The sequence below is a fragment of the Manis javanica genome, chromosome 1 (assembly GCF_040802235.1).
Source record: "Manis javanica isolate MJ-LG chromosome 1, MJ_LKY, whole genome shotgun sequence".
In the NCBI taxonomy this organism is placed as follows: domain Eukaryota; kingdom Metazoa; phylum Chordata; class Mammalia; order Pholidota; family Manidae; genus Manis; species Manis javanica.
In genome coordinates this window covers 37,677,990-37,698,733 of record NC_133156.1, presented here as the reverse complement: position 1 = coordinate 37,698,733, position 20,744 = coordinate 37,677,990, and the positions used below count along the sequence as shown (strand labels likewise).

Genomic DNA, 20,744 nt, shown 5'->3' with positions numbered 1-20,744 from the left:
GGATGCACCAAAAGCAGTTCTAAGGGAGAAGTTCATACCTATAAATACCTCAAGAAACAATGTCTCAAAAAATACCATCTAACTTTACAACTGAAGGAATTAGAAAAAGAATAAGTGAAGCCCAAAGTTACTAGACAGAAGGAAATAACAAAGATTAGAACAGAAATTAATGAAATAGGGCCTAAAGAGAAAAATAGAAAAAATCAATGAACCAAAGAGCTAGTTCTTTAAAAAGATAAACAGAAGTAATAAACCTTTAGCTAGACTCACCATGAAAAAAAAGAGAGGATGTAATAAAAATCACAACTGAGAGATCAGATTTAAACTTATACCAACCACAGACTGCAAAGCATCATAAGAGACTACTATACACATTTCATGTCAAGAATTTGGACAATCTAGAAAAAAAATAGCTAAATTCCTAGAAGCATACAACTCAATAAGACTGAATAATGGTGAATTAGAAAATCTGAACAGACCAATTACTACCAAGGAAAATGAATCAGTCATAAAAAAAACTCCCAAGAAAAAAAATTCCAGGAACAGACAGCTTCACTGTTGAATTCTACCAATTATTTATATAAGATTTAAACCAACCCTGCCAAAAAAAAATAGAAGGGAAGGGGAACTCATCCACACTCATTTTCTGAAGCAAGCATTATGCTAATACCAATAGCAGACAAAGACACCACACAAAAAAAGAAAGTTACAGCCAATATCCCTAATGAATATTGGTGCAAAAAATCTCAAAATATTAGTAAAACAAAGTTAACAATGCATAAAGGGATCATATACCATGATCAAGTGGGATTTATTCCAGGGATATAAGATGGTTCAATATGCACAAATAAGTCAAAGTGCTGTTCCAAATTAACAAAATGAAAGATAAAAACATTCAGGTAATTTTAATAGGTACAGGAAAAATACCTGATGAAATTCAATATCCATTTATGATAAAAATCTCTCAACAAAATAGGAATAGAGAGAACACACCTCAACATAATAAAGGTCGTATATGACAAGCCCACAGCTAACATCATACTTAACAGTTAAAAACTGAAAGCTTTTCTTCCCATATCAAGAACAAGACAAGGATTTCTCTCTGCTAACTTTTATATAACACAGTACTGGAAGTCCTACCAGAGTAATTGGGAAGACAAGGAAGTAAAAGGCATGGAAAGAAAGAAGTATAATTGTCACTGTAAGTCTGGGGAGAGGAAATCCTGGGGCAAAATAACTCTAAAATATGAAATCAATCAAAAGGAGAAATAAAGGTTAAAGTTCATTTATTGCTTACAAACTGCAGTCCAGCACCATCTCTCTTCCCTGCTCCAGAAGAAGCAAGCAAGCTCCTCCCTTTAACCTCTCAGGTTCAGACACACCCTTGGTTGTCCAGGTAATACCCACTGACATGCAGAAGAATTTCTCTCCACCCCTAAGGATATGCAAATGCACTAAAGCCAGGCGAGATAATCGGAAAATGTTACAATTTTATCCAAAGGCCACCCCTCCAGAAATCTCGCCCTACAATCTACTCATTCCCCCTCTTCCACAATGGTCCCTGGGTGAGAAAACTGGAGCATTATGACCAGAATAATGACAAAACAATAGCAACAGCAATAAAATCACAGCAATCCTCAAGCCAGAGGATTCAGCTAGGTTCAAAGTCTTATCCAGATTAAGTCCATAACTCGTCCATTCTATAGGCAGGCAGCAGCTGAGGGTTCAGAGCAATCATCTTGCAGCAGCTGCAGCCAGGGGCGCATTCAGGCCACAGGGCTGTAGGATAAAATAACTTAAGGGTGATAAGTTACATGTTTTAATGACACCAGCATGGGCAAATCTTGTCCATCAGGTGGATACATGCAAGAGAGTGGTCTTGTAATAAAAGAGTGGCAGGAATGGGATCTCGTCCTGATCTAGTATACCAGACTTTCACCCCCCTCCCTGTGGGAGTTACAGATGGGTCCATATATAGGGCTATGCGAGGTACATGCATTGGCCATAAAGATAAAACAAAACTTGCCCGTGAGATGTTCTTACCTCCTGGACGTTGTGGGTACACTACCATGACCTTTAGGAGCCATTCAACTATTATTGCAGGAATACACAGAAGGCCAGCTTCCAGGCCTTCCCCCAAGGTGCCAGAAGGATCAGCCATCACTGGTCCATGTGTCGAAATGTCCAGGGTCACATCAATTCAACAGTGTTTTCAGGGCTTAGTGCAGTAGGGGCTGGCAGCAGGATGTTGCTCTGCTGGCCATAACCTGGCTTCAATAACTCTTCTTGGGTTTGGACATAAAAATGTGTAGGAGAGGCAGCAAGGTGTGTGAGCATATCCACAGGGCTCAAAGTTCCTTTACGTGGCTTCTCATTCAAACACCACAGCACTGTCCATAGGTGAACTGACCAATCCCGTAGACGTGTCCGACTTCAGGCCAGATTTCAGCAAACCATTGTACTTCTCTATCATGCCTGCTCCAGTCAGATTATATGGTACATGAAATTTCCACTTTATTTCTAATTGCTGCACCCATTCTTGTAATGCATATCCAGTAAAGTGGGTGCCTTGATCGCTCTCAATCACCTGTGGTCAGCCATAGGCTGCAAAGAGACATGCCAGGCCCCTCTTGGTGGTTTGCTGATCTGCACGACATGCAGGAAAAGAAACTCCAGTAGCCATGTCCACACAAGTCATGGCATACCGATATCCTTTTCATATGGGTAGAGGCCCAATATAGTCTTATTTGCCACCTGACAAGGGGTATTGGCCCCTTACTATTGTCCCATGTTGCTGTGGGACTCAGTGTAAATCCCTCTTAGAGCACACAAGGCACTCCTTCTGGTCTCTGCTGACTTCTTCAAATGTCAAAAACAAGCCCCACCGATGGGCTACAGCTCACATTGTCTTTTGCACCACGTGCAACAAACACTGGTGTAGCCATTGGGCTACATCAAAGGCACGCTTTCCTTCTAGCCAATTCACCTGGGCCAATGTAGCTGCTTCATCATTCCCTGGGGATGCCAAAGACAAATGGCCAATTACATGACCAACAGTAACAGTCTTAGTCTGACCAGAGGCCCATAGGTCTTACCACAACTCTTGCCTCCAACGGGGCAGGTGACCGTCATCCAGTTGGCATGATACCATGTCAGTAGCCACAGGGTCAAGCCCCAATAGATGGCACAGCTGTCACTGCAGACAACTATGGGGGAGGGCTCCTGGCTGATCACAAGCCATACTGCCCACAACTCAGCCCATTGACTGTTCTTCCCCTCTCCATCCTCCATTCATATTGTTTCAGTCTTAGGATGGAAAGCCATAGCCCTCTACTTCGGGGGCTGCCCATGACTGGAGCCATCTGTGTAACAAGCGTCTTCAGGTATAGGGGCTTTTCCCTCCTAATAAGGAGTCTCAGCTACCAAGGGCTGAAAAGCAAGTTCTTCCTGCTTTCCACTGGTATAGGTCACTGGCTCCAGTAAGTGTTGGGGTTCTCCACTGAAGGGGCTAGTAGAGATGGTGCTGCACTTCTGTAAATATGTGCCCCATTTAGCCAGTGTAGGTGTCTGTGCCACACCACTCCCTGGCCTTTCGGTCCAGTCTTGCACCTTCACCACGATGGGATAGGTCGTTATAACCTTGATGGGAGCTGTTCCAGTGATGGGCTCCATAGCCAGCAAGGTGTAGTACACAGCAGCCAGTTGCTTTTCTATCAAATTATACTGGACCTTTGCTCCTTTCCATAGTTGTGACCATAATCTAATAGGTTGGCATTTCTGTTCAAGCCACTGCCAAAGACCCCATCCATAACCATCTTCGGTTACATGAATATCTAGTTCACATGGCTTTGATGAGTCCATTACATTCAAGGCCTGTACAGCCTTGACTGCCCGCTTGGCAGCAGTAAAAGCAGCTGTACACATCTCATCCCAGTCCTACCTGATGCCTTTTCGAACCAACCAGTATAAGAGCTTCAGAATTTGTGCCAAGTGCGGGATAAACACTCCCCAGTAGCCCCTAAGACCCAAAAACTCTTGTAAAACTGCCACAGTGGTGGGTGGGGAAAGCCTGGACCTTGTCTATGACTGCTTCAGGAATAACTTTAGTTTTAACCAACCAGACAACCTCCAAGGATTTCACAGACAAATCAGGTCCCTGAACCTTGGTGCTGTTCACAGCCCACCCTTTTTCCTGTAGATGTTGCAGCAGTCTAGGAACTGTCCTTTCTAAATCTGCAAGAGAATCAGATGTGAGCAAAATATCATTAATCTACTGATACAACTGCACTGTTTGAGTTTTTTCCATGTGGTCAAGTCCTGGGCTACAAGCCCATGACAGACAGTGGGGCTGTGAAGGTATGCCTGTGGAAGGACAGTGAATGTCCACTGCCAGCCTTCCCACATGAAGGGAAAGTGTTCCTGACTTTCTGTGCTATGTCAATAGAGAAGAAAGCATTAGCAAGGTCTACTACATAATGATACGTTCCCAGTTCATGATTGGGGGTGTCCAGAATGTCTGCTATAGAGGGGACAGCAGCATGCAAAGAGGGGTGTGACTTTATTCAATTCCCTGTAGTCTACATCATATGCCAGGAGACATCTGGCTTTCTCACTGGCCCCACTGGGGATTAAAAGTGTGCCATCTGTGTAACAAGCATCTTCAGGTATAGGGGCTTTTCCCTCCTAATAAGGAGTCTCAGCTACCAAGGGCTGAAAAGCATGTTCTTCCTGCTTTCCACTGGTATAGGTCACTGGCTCCAATAAGCGTTGGCTTCTTCACTGAAGGGGCTAGTAGAGATGGCGCTGCACTTCTGTAAATATGAGTGGGCTTTATGATGCCCACCCTCTCTAACTCCTGTAGAATTTCTAAGTTTCCTTGTGCCCGCCAGGCAATTTATACTGCTTAATATTTGTCATCTGCCGAGGTACAGGCAGAGCTACAGATGGGTGCTTAGCATGTCCCCTCAGAACTGCCTTTATTACACGTACCCTTAGTCTGAACTCACCTGCAGTGGTCTGCAACCACAGGCCCTACAGGATATCTACACCCAAAATATATTCAGGGATGGGAGAAATGTATGCAGTATACTCCTTTGGAGGTAAACACCCTATCCCCAATGGGATTTGGGCTTTCTTCACTCTAATTGCCTTACCCCCATAGCTGTCTATCACAGCAGAGGTCCCAGCAAAATGCTCAGGGTTGCCATAAATTAGAGAACATTCAGCTCCTGTGACCACCAGCACCAGGACACATTGTACATTCACAGGAGACCAATGAATTGCTAATCCTACATGTGGCCTCTGGCCTCCACCATGTCCCCCAGGGTGGGGAGTTTGACCCCCACCTCAGTCAAACCACAATGCCCAATCATCCTCCTATGGGGGTGAGGGTTCAGGCAAATCCTGAGTGCTGTCTCCCAGGAGGTTCTGCAGGGACACAGGCTGGGCATGAGGCCTTGACTCTGGTTTCCGTGTCCTGGACCTGAGCGGCTGAAACTGCTGTTCTGGCTTTAATTGGTGCCACCATTCTAACAATATTCTATTGGGCTGCCCATCAAGTTTTTCTTTCACTATCCCGGCCTTGATCAAATCAACCCACATCTGGGTCCTTGAAACTTCACGGGGCCTTTTGCACTTCTCATTTCAGTCTTGGCCCGTACTTTCCTCCATGCCCTTATTATTTCAACCTCCCCCAGATCTGCTAAAGTACGAGTAGCCTCACTTATGCGTTGCTTTAGGTGGAGGGGCAAGAGTATTCACTGGGGACCCACAGAGAGATGTGGGAACTGTATGTAGCACCAGATTTCTGATTCCTACAGTGAACACCTCCTCGTCAGGGCCCTGGGAGTCCATATTATAGATGACATTTTTCATAACCAATTCCCACAGTACCTGGTGGAGCTCTGCATATGTTTTCCAACTACTGGGAAAATATGGTAAATCACCCTGATTAAGCCAAACTACTCTTATGGCAGCTGTCAGCCATTCCAGGAGTGTCTGATTCCCTGAGGCATGACGGGCATTTTGCAACCACTGCCAGAGGGAAGGGTGAGTTGTAAGGGAAGCCATTCTACTCATCTCAGTACCCAACATTAACAATGTTCTCCACCCCCATATCCCAGAGACATAAAAGCCATGTAGGCAGAGATTCTGATGGCCTCTGCCTATACCAGATGCTCATGTCCACCAGCTCATTCTGGGCATAGAGGGGGAGCATGGAGTGTGCCACAACCTGGGGAGGGTGCTGCTTCTCCCACTGAGGAGCCTGTGGTTGTTTAGTTTTTATTTTCTTAATTACAGCTAGGTGAGCCTTTAAAAACAGGAGAAGATGGTACCTCGGGTGGTGGCCTGAGTAGGAGATCTACCAGTGGCCCCACCTTCTCTTCCCCCTCGGGCCCCTCTACCAGCAGCTCCTCCTCCACCATTTCTGGGGCTGAAGGCACTACTCTTTCCTCCCCTCCCCCACGGCCTTCCGCAAAGCGGCTTTTCCTGCTGCCTCTCCCTTGTCGCTAAGGAATCTTCTAGGAGCATGACCTGTCTTTTCAGTAACTGTCTTTCTTCTTTAATAGCACCCTATATGTTATCACCCAGCTCCTCCAAGTGATGCTTAAATTTTTCTCTCTCCCACCTAAGTGCCTCTCTGCCCTCACTAACCTTCTTGATAATCCTCTCTTTCTCCTGTATAACATTTTCCACTATCTTGAAGAAAAGAGAACCCATGACCCCCTAAGGTCTCCAAGCAGTCTTCCAGCTCACAGAGGGCTAATTCTGCAGCTTCTGGAGCTTACACCCTTCCCCAGTTTTGGGGAATGCCCCACCCCTCTAGGAGGTACTTTACCCTAGTACAGTTTCCAACTAGGCCTTCCCAAATTGGAAGCCCCACAGCTGGGGGATAGTAACAGGCAAAGCAGCACCCTCTTCCGCTGCATCCACTGGGGCCTCCCCACCATCCACAGGAGCAGCCCTCTCAAAGTTCACAGCCATTATGACAGATTTTGGGTTCAGAGGATTCCTGCTGACTATGCCAGGTGTAAGTCTGTGGAGAGGAAATCCCAGGCAAAATACCTCTAAAAACCGAAATCAGTCAAAGGGAGAAATAAAGTTTAAAACCCATTTATTGCTTACAAACTGCATTCCAGCACAATCTCTCTCCCCTGCACCAGAAGAAGCAAGCAAGCTCCTCCCCTTAACCTCTCAGGTTCAGACATGCCCTCGGTTGCTCAGGTAATTATCCATTGACAAGGAGATGAACTTCTCTCCACCCCTGAGAACATGAAAATGCACTGAAGCCAGGTGAGATATTCTGAAAATGTTTCAATTTTACCCACAGTCACTATCTGTGAATGACAAATTTTATATAGAAAACCCTGAAGACCCCATCAAAGAACTGTTAGAATCACAGGATACAAAATTAACATACAGAATTTAGTTGCATGTATAAATGCTAATAATGAACTATCAGAAAGAGAAATTAAGAAGATAATCCCTTTTGCAATTGCATCAAAAATAATAAAATATTCAGGAATAAATTTAACTAACAGGTGAAAAATCTCTAAGCTGAAAACTGTAAGATATTAATGAAAGAAACTGATGAAGATGCAAATAATTTGAAAGATATCCTGTGTTCATGAATTGGAAGAGTTAACATAGTTATAACGTACATAGTACCCAGAGAGCTGTAAGTTACTGCAATCCCTATCAAAATACCAATGGCATTTTCCACAGAAATAGAACAAACAATCCTTAAATTTATATGGAACCACTAAAGACCCCACATAACTAAAGTGATCTTGAGAAAGAACAAAGCTGGAGGCATCACACTCCCTGATTTCATGTTATATTACAAAGCTACATTAATTAAAACAGTATGGTGTCAGCAAAAATACAGACACAGATCAGTGGAACAGAAAGTCCAGAAATAAACACAGGCATATTTGGTCAATTAATTAATGACAAGTGAACCAAGAATATACAGTAGGGAAAGGACAGTCTCTTCAACAAACCATGTTGGGAAAATTGAACGGACACATGCAAAAGAATGAAGCTGACCCTATCTTACTTCATACACCAAAATTAACTCAAAATGGATTAAAGACATGAGCACAAAATTCCTAGCAGAAAATATGCTTCTTAACATAAGTCTTGGTGATGTTTTTTAATCTGGCACCAAAAGCACAAGCCAAAATAAACAGTGGAACTACATCAAACTGAAACACTTCTGCACAACAAAGGAAGCCATCAACAAAATAAAAAGGCAACCCACTGAATGAGAGAAAATAATAGCAAATCACATGTCCAATAATGGGTTAATAACAAAAATATATAAAGAACTCATACAACTCAATAGCAAAAATAAAACAATCAAATTTAAATAGGCAAAAATTCTAAAAAGACATTTTTCCAGAAACACATATACATGGGAAACAGTATGGAACTTCCTCAAAAAATTAAAAATAGAACTACAATATGACCCAGCAATTCCATTTCTGGTTATTTACCTAATGAAAACAAAAACAGTAATTTAGAAAAATATACACACATGCCCATATTCATTACAACATTATTTACAATAGCCAAGATAGGAACCAACCTAAGTGTCCACAGATGGGTAAATGGATAAAGAAACTGGTATTATAAACTGGAATGTTATTCAGCCATATAAGAGAATGAAATCTTGCCATTTGCAACAACATGGATGGACTTTGAAGGCACTACACTAAATAAAATAAGTCAGAGAAAGACAAACAATGTATGATCTCCCTTACAGGCAGAATCTGAAAACAATAAAAACCAAGCTCATAGAGAGAATGGATTGGTAGTTGCAAGGGAGAAGGGTTGGGGGTTAGAGAAATGGTCGGACTTTGTTTTGTTTGTTTTGTTTCCTTAAATAAAGTGAATAACTTTTTTTTAATTAAAAAATAAAATTCAATAAGAAGTCTTGTGTAGAATTTTTATAATTGCTTCAGCTCAATCTGTTGACACTTTCATATTTCTTGTTTGAATTGATCTTTAGAGATAGGTATCAAACATACCCAGAGAATATTGCAGCAACACCATTTATTACTAATTTACTAGAAATTACATGAAACTTTAACATTTGCTTACATCAAGGAGATTCTCAGGCTTATCTGATTCAAACTCCCATTTTCCATATAAGGAAACTGAGGCAGAAAAGAACAGATAGGTGTCATGTAGATATCAAGTAATAAACTAGGCACCTTCTCTATCCCATGACAGGTGCTCAGCATGTGTTGGCTGAATAAAGAAACTAAGTCAGGTTTATGAAATGACACTCTGGATTCCCTGGCAAGATTCTTCTCCTTTTACAAGAAAGCAGTTTTGCAGAGGCTTTCATGTTTGACATTAGGGTATTTATTACCAGAGAGAACATGTTGATGGATGATGAATTTGAGGGGAAATTCAGTGAGGGCTGAAGAAAACCGTAAGAAAAGGGCAGTCATAAGACTTGATAAGTTAGCCACAGTTCTGCTGCTGTGCTAGGAGGCACAGAAAATATAAAAACCATCACTTCCACCTCCAAAAGGAACAGACATGTGCAAAAGCGATCCACATAAATATTAACACTTGCCTAAGACCAGCTAAGAATGTATTGATGAGAAAGATCCCGAAGGGGAAACACACCCACACACACCCCAACAGTTTCTGTAGGGTTCTTCTGAGCCACCCACCCTTCCCACACTTATAGTAATTATTAGAAACCATGACAATAAACTATCCTCAAAAATAGCTTTTGATTTCCCTGGGATAACATTTTCGAAGGTGTGGAGAGATTTTCTACTTATAATAGCGGGTTGGTAATAGACTGACTTGTACTTCTTAAGAAAAGCACTGTTACATTGCATAGGTTTGTAATATCCTGGGCCTTTAAATTTTACTATAGAAATTGAAACTAAAAAGCACAGTTAAAGACTTATGTCCAAGTATCATGAAAATTAATATGACAGTATCACAAAAAGGGGAGGAGGATAAAGGAATTCAGCTCTTCAGCGTTCCCAAGACAATTAACCTTGCTGATAGCCATTAAGCTTGCTAAATAGTTTCAGGCTGCCTTTCAATCACTCTGGACAGACAAAATGTAACATCTACATTTGATGACAGTTTTTCCTCAACACAATTTAATTAATATTAATTAAATGCATTTTGGGAGGGCAACAGGGTCAACTTTTTCAGAGTTCCCTAATTCTTATAATGAAACTATAACTGTTTTAGCATGTGGCTTTCAGCTAAAGTTAAGTAATTGCATAGATGTACACAGTGAATCATGGAAGCCACATAAAATTGAGTTTAATGTCATTCTCTTACTTAGGAGTGTCATCGTTCATATGATCTCTAAAACCAAAGAAGAGCAGCTTCACATTTATACAGGATTATAAGCAAGCAGTCCATACTAGCACTTCATAAGTGTAATTTTATTTACTCCTCTCTAACTATATCACAATGAGAATTATCTCCATCCTACCAATGAAACTGAGGCTGGGGGCTCTGTGACTTGCCATTGGTCATACATCCAGAAAGGGGAGGGCCTACACTTACGCCAACCAGCCTCACTTGTGCTCTGCATTGAGTGACAATGTCTCTGCTAGTCACCATACTGTGTTTGCTACACTGCATATTGTAGAGTTTTGGACACTGCTCTTTATATTATGTTCCAGAATCAAGAAGGTTCACACTGAGAAAACAGATGTATGTTAGAGTGTTTGAAAGCAATGATCCCTAAGTGAAGCGGTGAAGTTTGCTAGTAACTTTTATCTTCCCTACCATAGTTGCCAGGAAAATATCCAATTTATCCATTTATAACAACTGTCCCTCGTTGTCCATTCTGGGAGCCTCTTCCAGCGGGCTATTGCCTCACACTTGATTTGGAATTAAAATGGAGCCAGGGTTACTCCTGCCAAAGGTGTAACAACATTTTTAAGATGTGTTTTGCAGGAAAATGGAGCTACTCTTGAGTTTGGCTTCTGTGACCAGGCAGTATGATTGGAACAAATTACCTTACTCTTCATAGTACAGTTTCCACATCTGTAAACTAGGAATAATAATAATAAACCCTGAGTGTTCCAAAGATTAAATGAGTTCTGTATATATTAAGAATATCCCCTTTGACAAAGTACTCAATAAATGGAAACTTTTAAAAATTTTATGCATTTTTACATGCATAATTTACATACGGTGAAATGCCTGGTGAATCTGCTGTTTAATCAGTTTTGATGAATGCACATCAAGACAGAACATTTCCATTAACCCACAAATTTCCTCATGTACCTTTCCCAGATAATCTCTCACCAGAAGGAAGCACTGAACTGATTTCTATCATCATAGATTGTTAGTTCTGACTATTCTTTAATTTCATAAGAATTAAAACATAAAGTAAGTTTTTTTGGTGTTTGGCTTCTTTTACTCATCATACTGTCTTTCAGATTTGTCCATGTTATTATGTTTATAAGTAAAATGTGTCTTTTTATTACTGACATGTACTCCATTTTATGAACATATCAGAGTTCACCTGTTTTCCTACTGATGGACATCTGAGTTGTTTTCAGCACTGGATTATAAAATTACTATGAACATGTGTGGACATCTGTTTTCAACCCTCTCAGATAAATATCTAGGTCTATAATTGCCAGATCTTAGTGTGGATAGTTGTGTAACTGATAAGAAACTTCCAGATCATTTCTCAAAGTGGTTGGAACATTTTACACTTCTAACAATACTATGAGAGTTCCAGCTGCTCCATATCCTCATAAGTTTTGGTGTTTTCAGTCCTTTTCATTAAGGCATCCTGATAGGTGTGTAGTAGTATGTCACTGTGCTTTTGATTTGCATTTCTCTACTGATAAATTATGTTAAAACACCATGGCTTATGTATATTGGCCATTCTTATCTGGTTTTATGAAATTTCTCTTTAGTTGTATGTTAGGTATATCTGTTGTAAATATTTTCTTCCAGTCTGTGGGCTGTTTCTTTATTTACTTAGTAGTGGCTTTGGATGATTAGATATTTTAATTTTCATAAAGTTCAATTTTAATTTTCTTTTCCTCTTATTGTTTGTGCTTTCTGGGTCCCTGGTAAGAAACCTTTGCTCCCTGAAGTAACAAAGATATTCTTACTTTATCTTCTGCTACATGTGTTTCAATGTATGATCTGACTCAAATTAATTTTTTTATTTGGGCTGAGGTATGTGTTCTTTATTTTTCAAATAACTATCCAGTTGTTCTAGCTTTAGTTGTTGAAAAAGTCTTCCTATTCCTATGGAATTGTTTTGCTTTGAGAAAAAGGTAGTTGACTCTGTAAGTGTGTCTATTGAAGAACTCTGTTCCATGAATCCATTTATTTATAAAGGCTGCTATCCTAATACTACAGTTTATTATTTTTTCACTATTCTAGATTTCAAATGCAGTGATTAAAACCTCAGCAACTACTTTTGATATTTGAAAAAGTTATTTTTCCTTTCAGTGCCAAAATATATATCTTCATAAACCTACGTGTATGTGTTCATATATACATATGAGCACACACGCTTAGGCATACTAATCATTAATATTCTTAGAGCTTCCTAGTTTTTAGACATGAGATATTTTTTAAAACTTCTTTTTCAGAGATCTGGGAACAGGTTTAACAGCGGTTTTCGACTTCTACCAAGGCATATGAATCATCCAGAGAGCTTGTTTAAAAAACAGATTCCTTTACCTGATTCCAAGAGGTTCTGATTTATTAAGCCTGGGAAAGGGCCTAAGAATTTACATGCTTAACAGTCTTAGATGGTGATAATGATGCCAGTTTATGGACCACACTTTGAACAGCACTGGCTTAGAAAAATTAAAAGGCTTTTCTCATGTTCATGCAGAAGCTTGATTTGCCTTTTCTGAAGTTTGAGCCCACAGCTACTAATTTGTACAAGATTCACTGGAAAAGACATCTGAAAAATCTACTCTGCACGCTGGAGCATGCAAGCCAGGAAGCATTACGGCAGATCGATGTACCAGCAGTGGCCCATTTTCTTATTCCCTCCTGGAAGTTGGGTTTTGGTCTGTGACCAGGGCCGTGCATATACCTGTACACATTACAGCCGAATCTAGTGCTGTTACGAATGTGCACTGTAGAGGAGACACACTTCTTGTAACCTCTGGCAACAGTCACAAAGAGCTTTATTTTCCCTTAAGGGTTGACTGGTCTCCAAACCAGGAAGAGTTTGTGGCCAAGTCCTTTAAAACTTTCTCTGCTGAATTTATGTTTTAAGTAGTTGGCATCTAGATGAATATTGTTGACAGAAACAGGCATTCTGAATTAAATATCAGTGCTCTCAAAGCGAAGAACTCAGTCAGGAAAATCCCAACCCAAATCCTTAAGCTTCTCTAGGTTTTTAGGTCAGGCAGAGTAGGGCTTTTTAGCTTTCCTTCCTGACAGATCAAGGACGTGTAGGCGAAGAACCACACCAGAACTATGCATCTATTACGTAGAATGTTTGCTCTTATGCAAGGATTCAAAAAACACCACTGTATGTGTTTTCTTTTCTGATTGTTAAATTACCTATTTAGCCTTTGAAATCATCTTAATGGAAAATGAGTTCCATAAATAGTATTTATGTTTAAACTGCTTTAAATATGCCTTTTGATTCAAAGAAGGAAAAACTATCTCCTTTATAAAGTATAAAAATAAAAAAAAATCATCTGAATAAAAGGGAAGGGAGAAGTTTGTACCAAATGCTACCCTCACAGTTTCACCAGTCTCCTAACACTCAGACGTACTGTGAGCAGCGAGAACGTGCGAGCGAGCTCATTTCTGCATGGGCATTGGAGGATTTTACAAAATCTCAGTAGAAAGTTTGTGTGCTTCATTCTCAAAGGAGGGTTTATTCATGATCAGCTGAAAGTACAGACCACATTTACTCCAGCACTGAGAAAGTAAGAGATAAAATAAAATGAAAGCAGGCCTATGGCTATAAATAATTTGATTCTCATTGTCTCTGGAACTCTACCTTACACAAACAATGGGACATAGGGGAGACCCACGGGTCATGAGAAGGGAGCCTACCCAACACATTAGCTACATTATCTCCCAAAAACACTTGGGTTATGAGGTTTTTTTCTTTAAAGAAAATTAAAATTACAGGCAATGAGTTATCAATGGAGCAGTCAGAGACATTCTACAATTTCTCTTGGACATGACATGTGAACCTCAGCTGTCACACCATATTCCCCAGTGCTTTCAGCCAGCAGTGTATGCAATCCTCTATTGTATGGTGGGTGAGCACAGAAACTTAATTCTAACATGTCTGGGAATGTGTCTGACCCTTGGCCCTACCTTGTTATACCACCTTTGAAATGTTTTTATTTTTATCTCCTTTGGTTTCCCAGAACAGAAATCCCTATTCCCTATGGTTCTTAGTTGTATTTGTGATTTTTCCCCTAATGCTGATAGCAGAATGCCTGACTCACAACAAGCACACCATTAATGATAATTTCTGTAGGATTCTCTCTCCTTCCATTTGTCCCTCTCTCCCCAACCAAAGAAAGAAAGAGAGAGATGACAGACACCACTCGATGAATTGTATATCTATCATACATACGTGTGCATGTGTGTGTACACACAAAGGAAATATCACTATAACCAGAAAAAAAAAAGATAACCTCATGAACTTAAAGTCTGTCCCAGCATGAATATGTATCCAAAAGAAATACAAAGACAATCCCCCAGGACCTTAAGAAATACTACAAAGCTTTGCCAGAAGTTTCCTATGGACACTGAAAATGGGAACAAAATTGTATGACACAGAACCACTTGTTTACTTATCTTTCCACTTCAAGTCTTACCACATATGCACAAATTCTCTTTTCTTGCCATCAGAGACACTTGAACAAAATATCTCCCTATGCTTTCTGTTACCCCATCTGGTCACCTCTTTACTGAGGAGACAACGCAGACTTCAGTTTCTCCCCTTAGATCTTTATCCCTTCCCCCACATTCCACAGGCTGGTGGTAGAGAAAGACCAGATCACTGCTTTAAAAGAGGAAGGGAGAAAGAGAAAAAGGAAATGGAATGAGATGGAGAAAACGTTGTGAAAACGATTATCTTTAAATGTTTTTGCTTTAAAAATATATTTAAGTCACCAATCCATACCTTCACAGTCCTAATCTTCTCGAATCTTGAACACAAATTTCAGGGCAACATTGGGGTTGCGATAATGTCCTCAGGCCGCCACCAAAGGGAGAGTTCTCCACCCAGGTTCAGGGCAGCCTTCTCCAAATCCCAAAGGCAAAGGCTGCTCTATGTCTACAGAATCACAAGAGAAAGAAGGTATACGTAAATAAAAACGAAAAGAACGAAAACCACAATGGTATTGAATTAAAGACCATTTGGTTGAATAAACATGAAATTCTGAATGGCATAAAAACACATAATATCTAAGTGGATTTGATCCTGATTAAAGTCAAGGAATCACAGAAAAGCAGAAAATGTCACAGTGGATCAAGGTTAAAACGTTTTTTTAGTACATAAGAAGACAAATTTGTTCATTTAACTTATAGGGACGGTGAAGCTCAGAGTAGAAGAATCGTTTTTCTGTGGAGATTTATTACCTGTGGCATATTTCAACCAGTGAAGTAAGTGAATCTTTAGTAAACACAAACAAGGTGCTTAACACTTTGGTCTATGCTAAAATGAGACAAGGGAACAATGTATCACTTCATCTTGAAATACATCCCTCATTTGAATCCTAAGATACCGAACTTGCCTGGTATCACTGTCCCCCGTCTCGGCTACCTCTGCTAGATCCTCTCATCTCCCGATTTCCAACATTAAGAACATCCTGGCATTCAGCCCTGAGCTGTTCCTCCGTGCGCACTCTGTCACCAGCGGGCATCTTCCTGTGCTGTGGCTTCAGAGATTATTTGTACACTAACGACTCTGCGATGTGTCTCCAGGCCCAGATATTTCCCTGAACTCCCAGATATCAACTGACTAACCAACAGCTCTGCTTGGAATTCTACCAGCCATGCCAGATACGACACGGGCAAACTGACGTCATGATTCTATTGGCACCACTGCCCCGCTGAAAAAACAGTAAGGCTTGCTCTATTCTTAGTTGATTCCTTATCAGTCAACAGCAATTTCATTTACCCTGTTGGTCAGTCCCAAACTGTGCCAGTCAACCTTGACTCTTCGCTTTCATACAGACTCCATGTCCTGCACCACATCAGTGAATTCTAGTGGCTCTATCTTCAGAATAAACACAACAGCTGATAACTCTTACCTCCTCCTTTCCTACCACCGTGGTCAGAGGTGGCACTATAGATCTATGAGACTGCACACCAGGTGTGTGCACACCAGGGCTGTGACTGCCAACTGGACCCTAGAGGGAGAGAGGGACACTCCTCTGCCCAAAACCTTCTACCTCACCCAGAATCAAAGTCAGTGTCATTACAGTGGCCCAAAAGGCACAGAATGAGGTAGCTCTGTTAACTACTTTTTTTTGTCTCCTACCTCTTCCCTCACTCCTCACCTGTTATGCTGCTTCCAGCTTCCTCTGACATGCCTGTACCTCTCCTGGAGGCTTAGGCATGCACCATGCCCTTTACTTGAAAGGCTCTTTTCCTCTCACTAAGCCATTTTTGTTCCTATGTTATCTTTTATATTTGTTTCTATAGTGAGACCTTTTATAGTCACCCAATTTAAAGTTGTAGACCCTGACTACATCTCCTCATTCCTTGTTTTCTGTTTAAAATCTGGTAAAGACTTTTAGATATACTACATGGTGTACCTATTTATTATCTGCCTTCCCCCAAGGAAACCTAAGATCCCTGTGGGCAAGGAATCTTATCTCTGGTGTCCTGCTGGAACTCCAGCACTTTACCCACAACCTAATGCAAGGTAGAGCTCAATATATATTTTCAAGTGAATGAATGCACATACAGGAAGGTTAAATAAACCTTTGTGAGACTACTCAGGTATTAAGTGGCTGAACCAGGTTGAACCAAAAACACTCTGTCTCCACCATTCTTGACACGATGTAATACTAACTACATGAATGTGTTCCAGTGCTGATGTTAGGAATAGGTTCCACATAGTCTGGCATGTGACACAGAGATACATATATTTGAAGAGCCCAAAATGATTTCTAGGAACACCAAGAGAGTATATGTTGCACATACTGGGATGGCTCTGTCTACATCCTCATATTGCAGTCTGTTACCTTCACCATGTCTTCCTCTGACTTCCCTGTCTTTTACTCCATTCCTTTATTTTTTGTCCTTCCCTCAAATCTCTCCCTGCCTTAGTTGAAGAAGCATAAGGAAAAGGGACCCAAGACAAAGGAAAGGAAGAGATGTGTTTAGGGACAAGGTGTCGGGCTCAAATCAAAGACCCCTGAAACTGAGTCAAACGTGGTTACCCATTTGCTATGTATCTTAGGGTGATTTCTGTACCTCCTGGGAGCCTTTTGCTCTCTGGGCTCAAACACGTTCCCTCCAAAGATTTCCTAGCTCCAAAAAATGATCATTTTCTTTTTTAATTACTGAAAGTCTCCCTTATTCTGAGTAGTCTAAGATTGGTTGGTATATAGGTAGGGTGCAAAGGTTAAGAATTGGGTTTTGGGATAATTACAGTATTTATATCATGGTTCCACTACTAGGAGACCCTGACCAAGACACTCAGCTTCTATAGGTAATCATATTTTTCTGTAAAAGTAAGCTGATAATTATCCTAAAGAGATAAGTATTTCTATGAAAATGAAGCAAGGTATCATTTGTTACTTTCTATGACAAATACTCAGTAAATGTTTGCTGGTCTTAATTTTTAATTTTTCTCATTGCAAGCTTACATTGTACATATTTCATAGTTTCACCTATCTGCATATCACCACTACCCAGAGTCTGAATTTTTTCCATCTTCCATTATATAGAATTGCTCCTGTGGCCCTGACAACCTCGGGCAACATTTTTTGGACCATCTCCAGGTTCAGGATAATATCCTCACCCCAAATGCCCCCACATTCTGGGGGCAGATGGCAGAACTTTATAACATGAGAACTTCAGCTTTTCTGGTTCATCTCTTATCCTGTTGCTGATACCCAGCAATTTGAGGATGATCTTGGCCCTAGTATTATAGCAGGCTGATAATCGTCAAGCCACAGTCTACAATTATTTCTGCATTCTAAAGCCAAAAAACACAACTTTGAAAGCAAACAATGCTATAATTCATCACAATGATATATGAAGTGATTAAAGAAATTGTGCTGACTGCTTTGAGAATTCAAGTCTCCAGTCTATCCAAATGCATCTTTATTTCTGTTTTCCTAACTGATATTAAGAAACTGTCTACGTTTGGGTAGTAACATAAAAATGTGTCACCTACTATTCAGGTTTAGTTACACTACAACCTAATAAAAAGCTAAGATGCTTTAGCGAAAAGTTACTTACACTCCATTTTAAGTTACTGAAAGGACTTGCTCAAAAACACATTTCCTGACAGATTTTTATTGACTATGTAGTATTTGCCATGAATTTTGCTAAGGACTAGGATATGGAAGGGAATGTTGAAAACTTTATTCCTATCCTCACAAAGCTTTCATTCCAGCACTTTTTGTCTTCTGCAATTTCCTAACTTCTGCCCAGATCTGGGAAGACATGACAAACTCCTGCCGAGTTGCTGATTTGTCCAAGTGGTGATATAGGGTGTGCTGATATAGACACCTAATTCCTACCTGATATACATAAAGAGAATGCCACAAGTCTTGGTTTTGTTGGGAGACAAGCTCATTTCCTTAGTTTGGTCCCCATTCCCCACCCAAATCACACCTCTTCTGAGATGATCCTGGTTTATTTCCCTCCTGCAGCAAAGAAATGAAGAGTGTTAATCAAATCCTCAAGTGCACTATCCATCAACAAGATGCTCCCCCATGGGTAATACAGTATAGAGGGTACTGAGCTCAGACAATGCAGCTTCTGAAAGTAAGTCTTCCACAATGTTTGGAAAATGACAGCATTACTGCAAAATAAGCCAGTAAAGGATATACTAAAATATTGTCAAAGGGAATAATGTCAAGAAGGAAAAACCTGTATCTTAAATCACCAGTATCTTCATGATTAGAGTGCTAATCACAGAGGTGGATGGCATCCTTGCCTGTTGGACAGCCTTGAACACATCGGGAAATGTGCCATTTTTCAAGAGGTATCGATTAGTGGCTGTCCTGATGACAGTGTGTGAACCACACCTCTCTAATGGTTGGGCTGCATTACAAATGATTCCTGTGATTATAGAATACACACAGGCACTGATCCACAAATGCATCCTGACACATTCCAAAGAGATGCTGGCATCCAGAGAGGGCAGGGCATGGAGAGAAAGGGAGGGATATAAGGGCCTAGGAACTCTAAAATAGAGCCTGATTAAGATTTCTCAGTGGAAAGTTGCAGGTGGAAGAGATGAACTATGAATTTAGATCTATGTAACTACACCAATAGGGTTGAATCCTACTGGGAATTACAGAAGCATTGCTCTAAGAGCTCCCTTTCAAGGAGAAATACAATTATATGTTACCACATACTCATCCACAGTTGTGCCTCACAGACTTACTGCCCAACAGGGATATTACCTCCATTTGCATGTAAGAAAGGTGAGGTTTAGAGACTTAGACAAATTTGCTTGAAATCATATAACTTGAAAATGACAGTCAAGATTCACACTCAGAACCAAACTTGGAACTTATGGGTGTTTTCCAAACATGATGAAAATCACAATGGATTCTTTCCTAGATTTTAATTCTGAGTAAGCCTAGTTCTGACACACGAAAATGCCCAAGTATGAAATCCAAAGGAAGAATTCAGTCAGCCTGCTAAGAATATAACTGAAAACTGGCCCAACTCAGTCTCTGCCGAGGAGAGTGAGATCACTGAAGTAAGGGAGGAGACATTTCTTCCAAAGCCATAAACGAGGTCATACTCTCTTTGGAACACTTGTCTCCTGAGCAGCAGTGAACCAGGTCACCACAGGTCGTGGGGCTCAGTTTGTAAAATATTAATTACATTTCCTATGAGTGGACATTACTTAAACAATGTTTGTCCATGAAACATAAAATACTTTAGGGACTTGAATGGTCAATTGTAACTAGATTCACTCACTACTCTTTGCCTAAATATTAAATTCCTGTCTGGACACCAAACAACCAAACTGCTAGGGAATAGAAAGAGAAAATCTTTGTCACTTGATTTTAAGGATTGTAAGAAACATCTAGTGACTTAGACAATGGATCTCTTACCAATGCATTTCCTTATTTGGTTAGTCTTTTAAATTGAAAAGTGAAATAAAGGGACATTAGAAGAAAAGTTACTGGATATTACAATAAAATTTAAGAGACTTTCCTAGCATCTGGGCTAATTATTGATACGTATTCTTCTTTGCAACTTAATGAAATGTTTTTCTCAAACTTGATCAAGTGAATCAGACACTGATGGTTTATAGGTTTACAGGTAGTAATAGCAATGCCTATGAGAATGTTAAAATTTAGGGCTCATTTTAAAGGGCAGATTCTCACCTTCACCCCTCTCCATATGCATCAGCCTGCTATTCACTCCAAGTCTAACATTTGCTATTTTTTTAATTATATTTTTTATTTAAGTATAGTTGACATAATATATTAGTTTCAGTTGTACAACACAGTGACTCAAATTTTAACCTAGAGATTTTATGCAATCCCTGTCAAAATACCAATGGCATTTTTTTTACAGAA

The 20,744-nt window shown here is 40.3% G+C and overlaps 1 protein-coding gene across 1 annotated transcript in view; it reads right to left on the bottom strand.

The window, feature by feature from the left end:
- SGCD (sarcoglycan delta) overlaps positions 1-20,744 on the bottom strand; it is a 981,442-nt gene that overhangs the window by 580,883 nt on the left and 379,815 nt on the right. Inside the window, exon 2 of the mRNA XM_037025144.2 lies at positions 15,140-15,292. The gene's annotated coding sequence lies outside the window, so the exon portion shown is untranslated. The remainder of the gene's footprint in view (positions 1-15,139; positions 15,293-20,744) is intronic.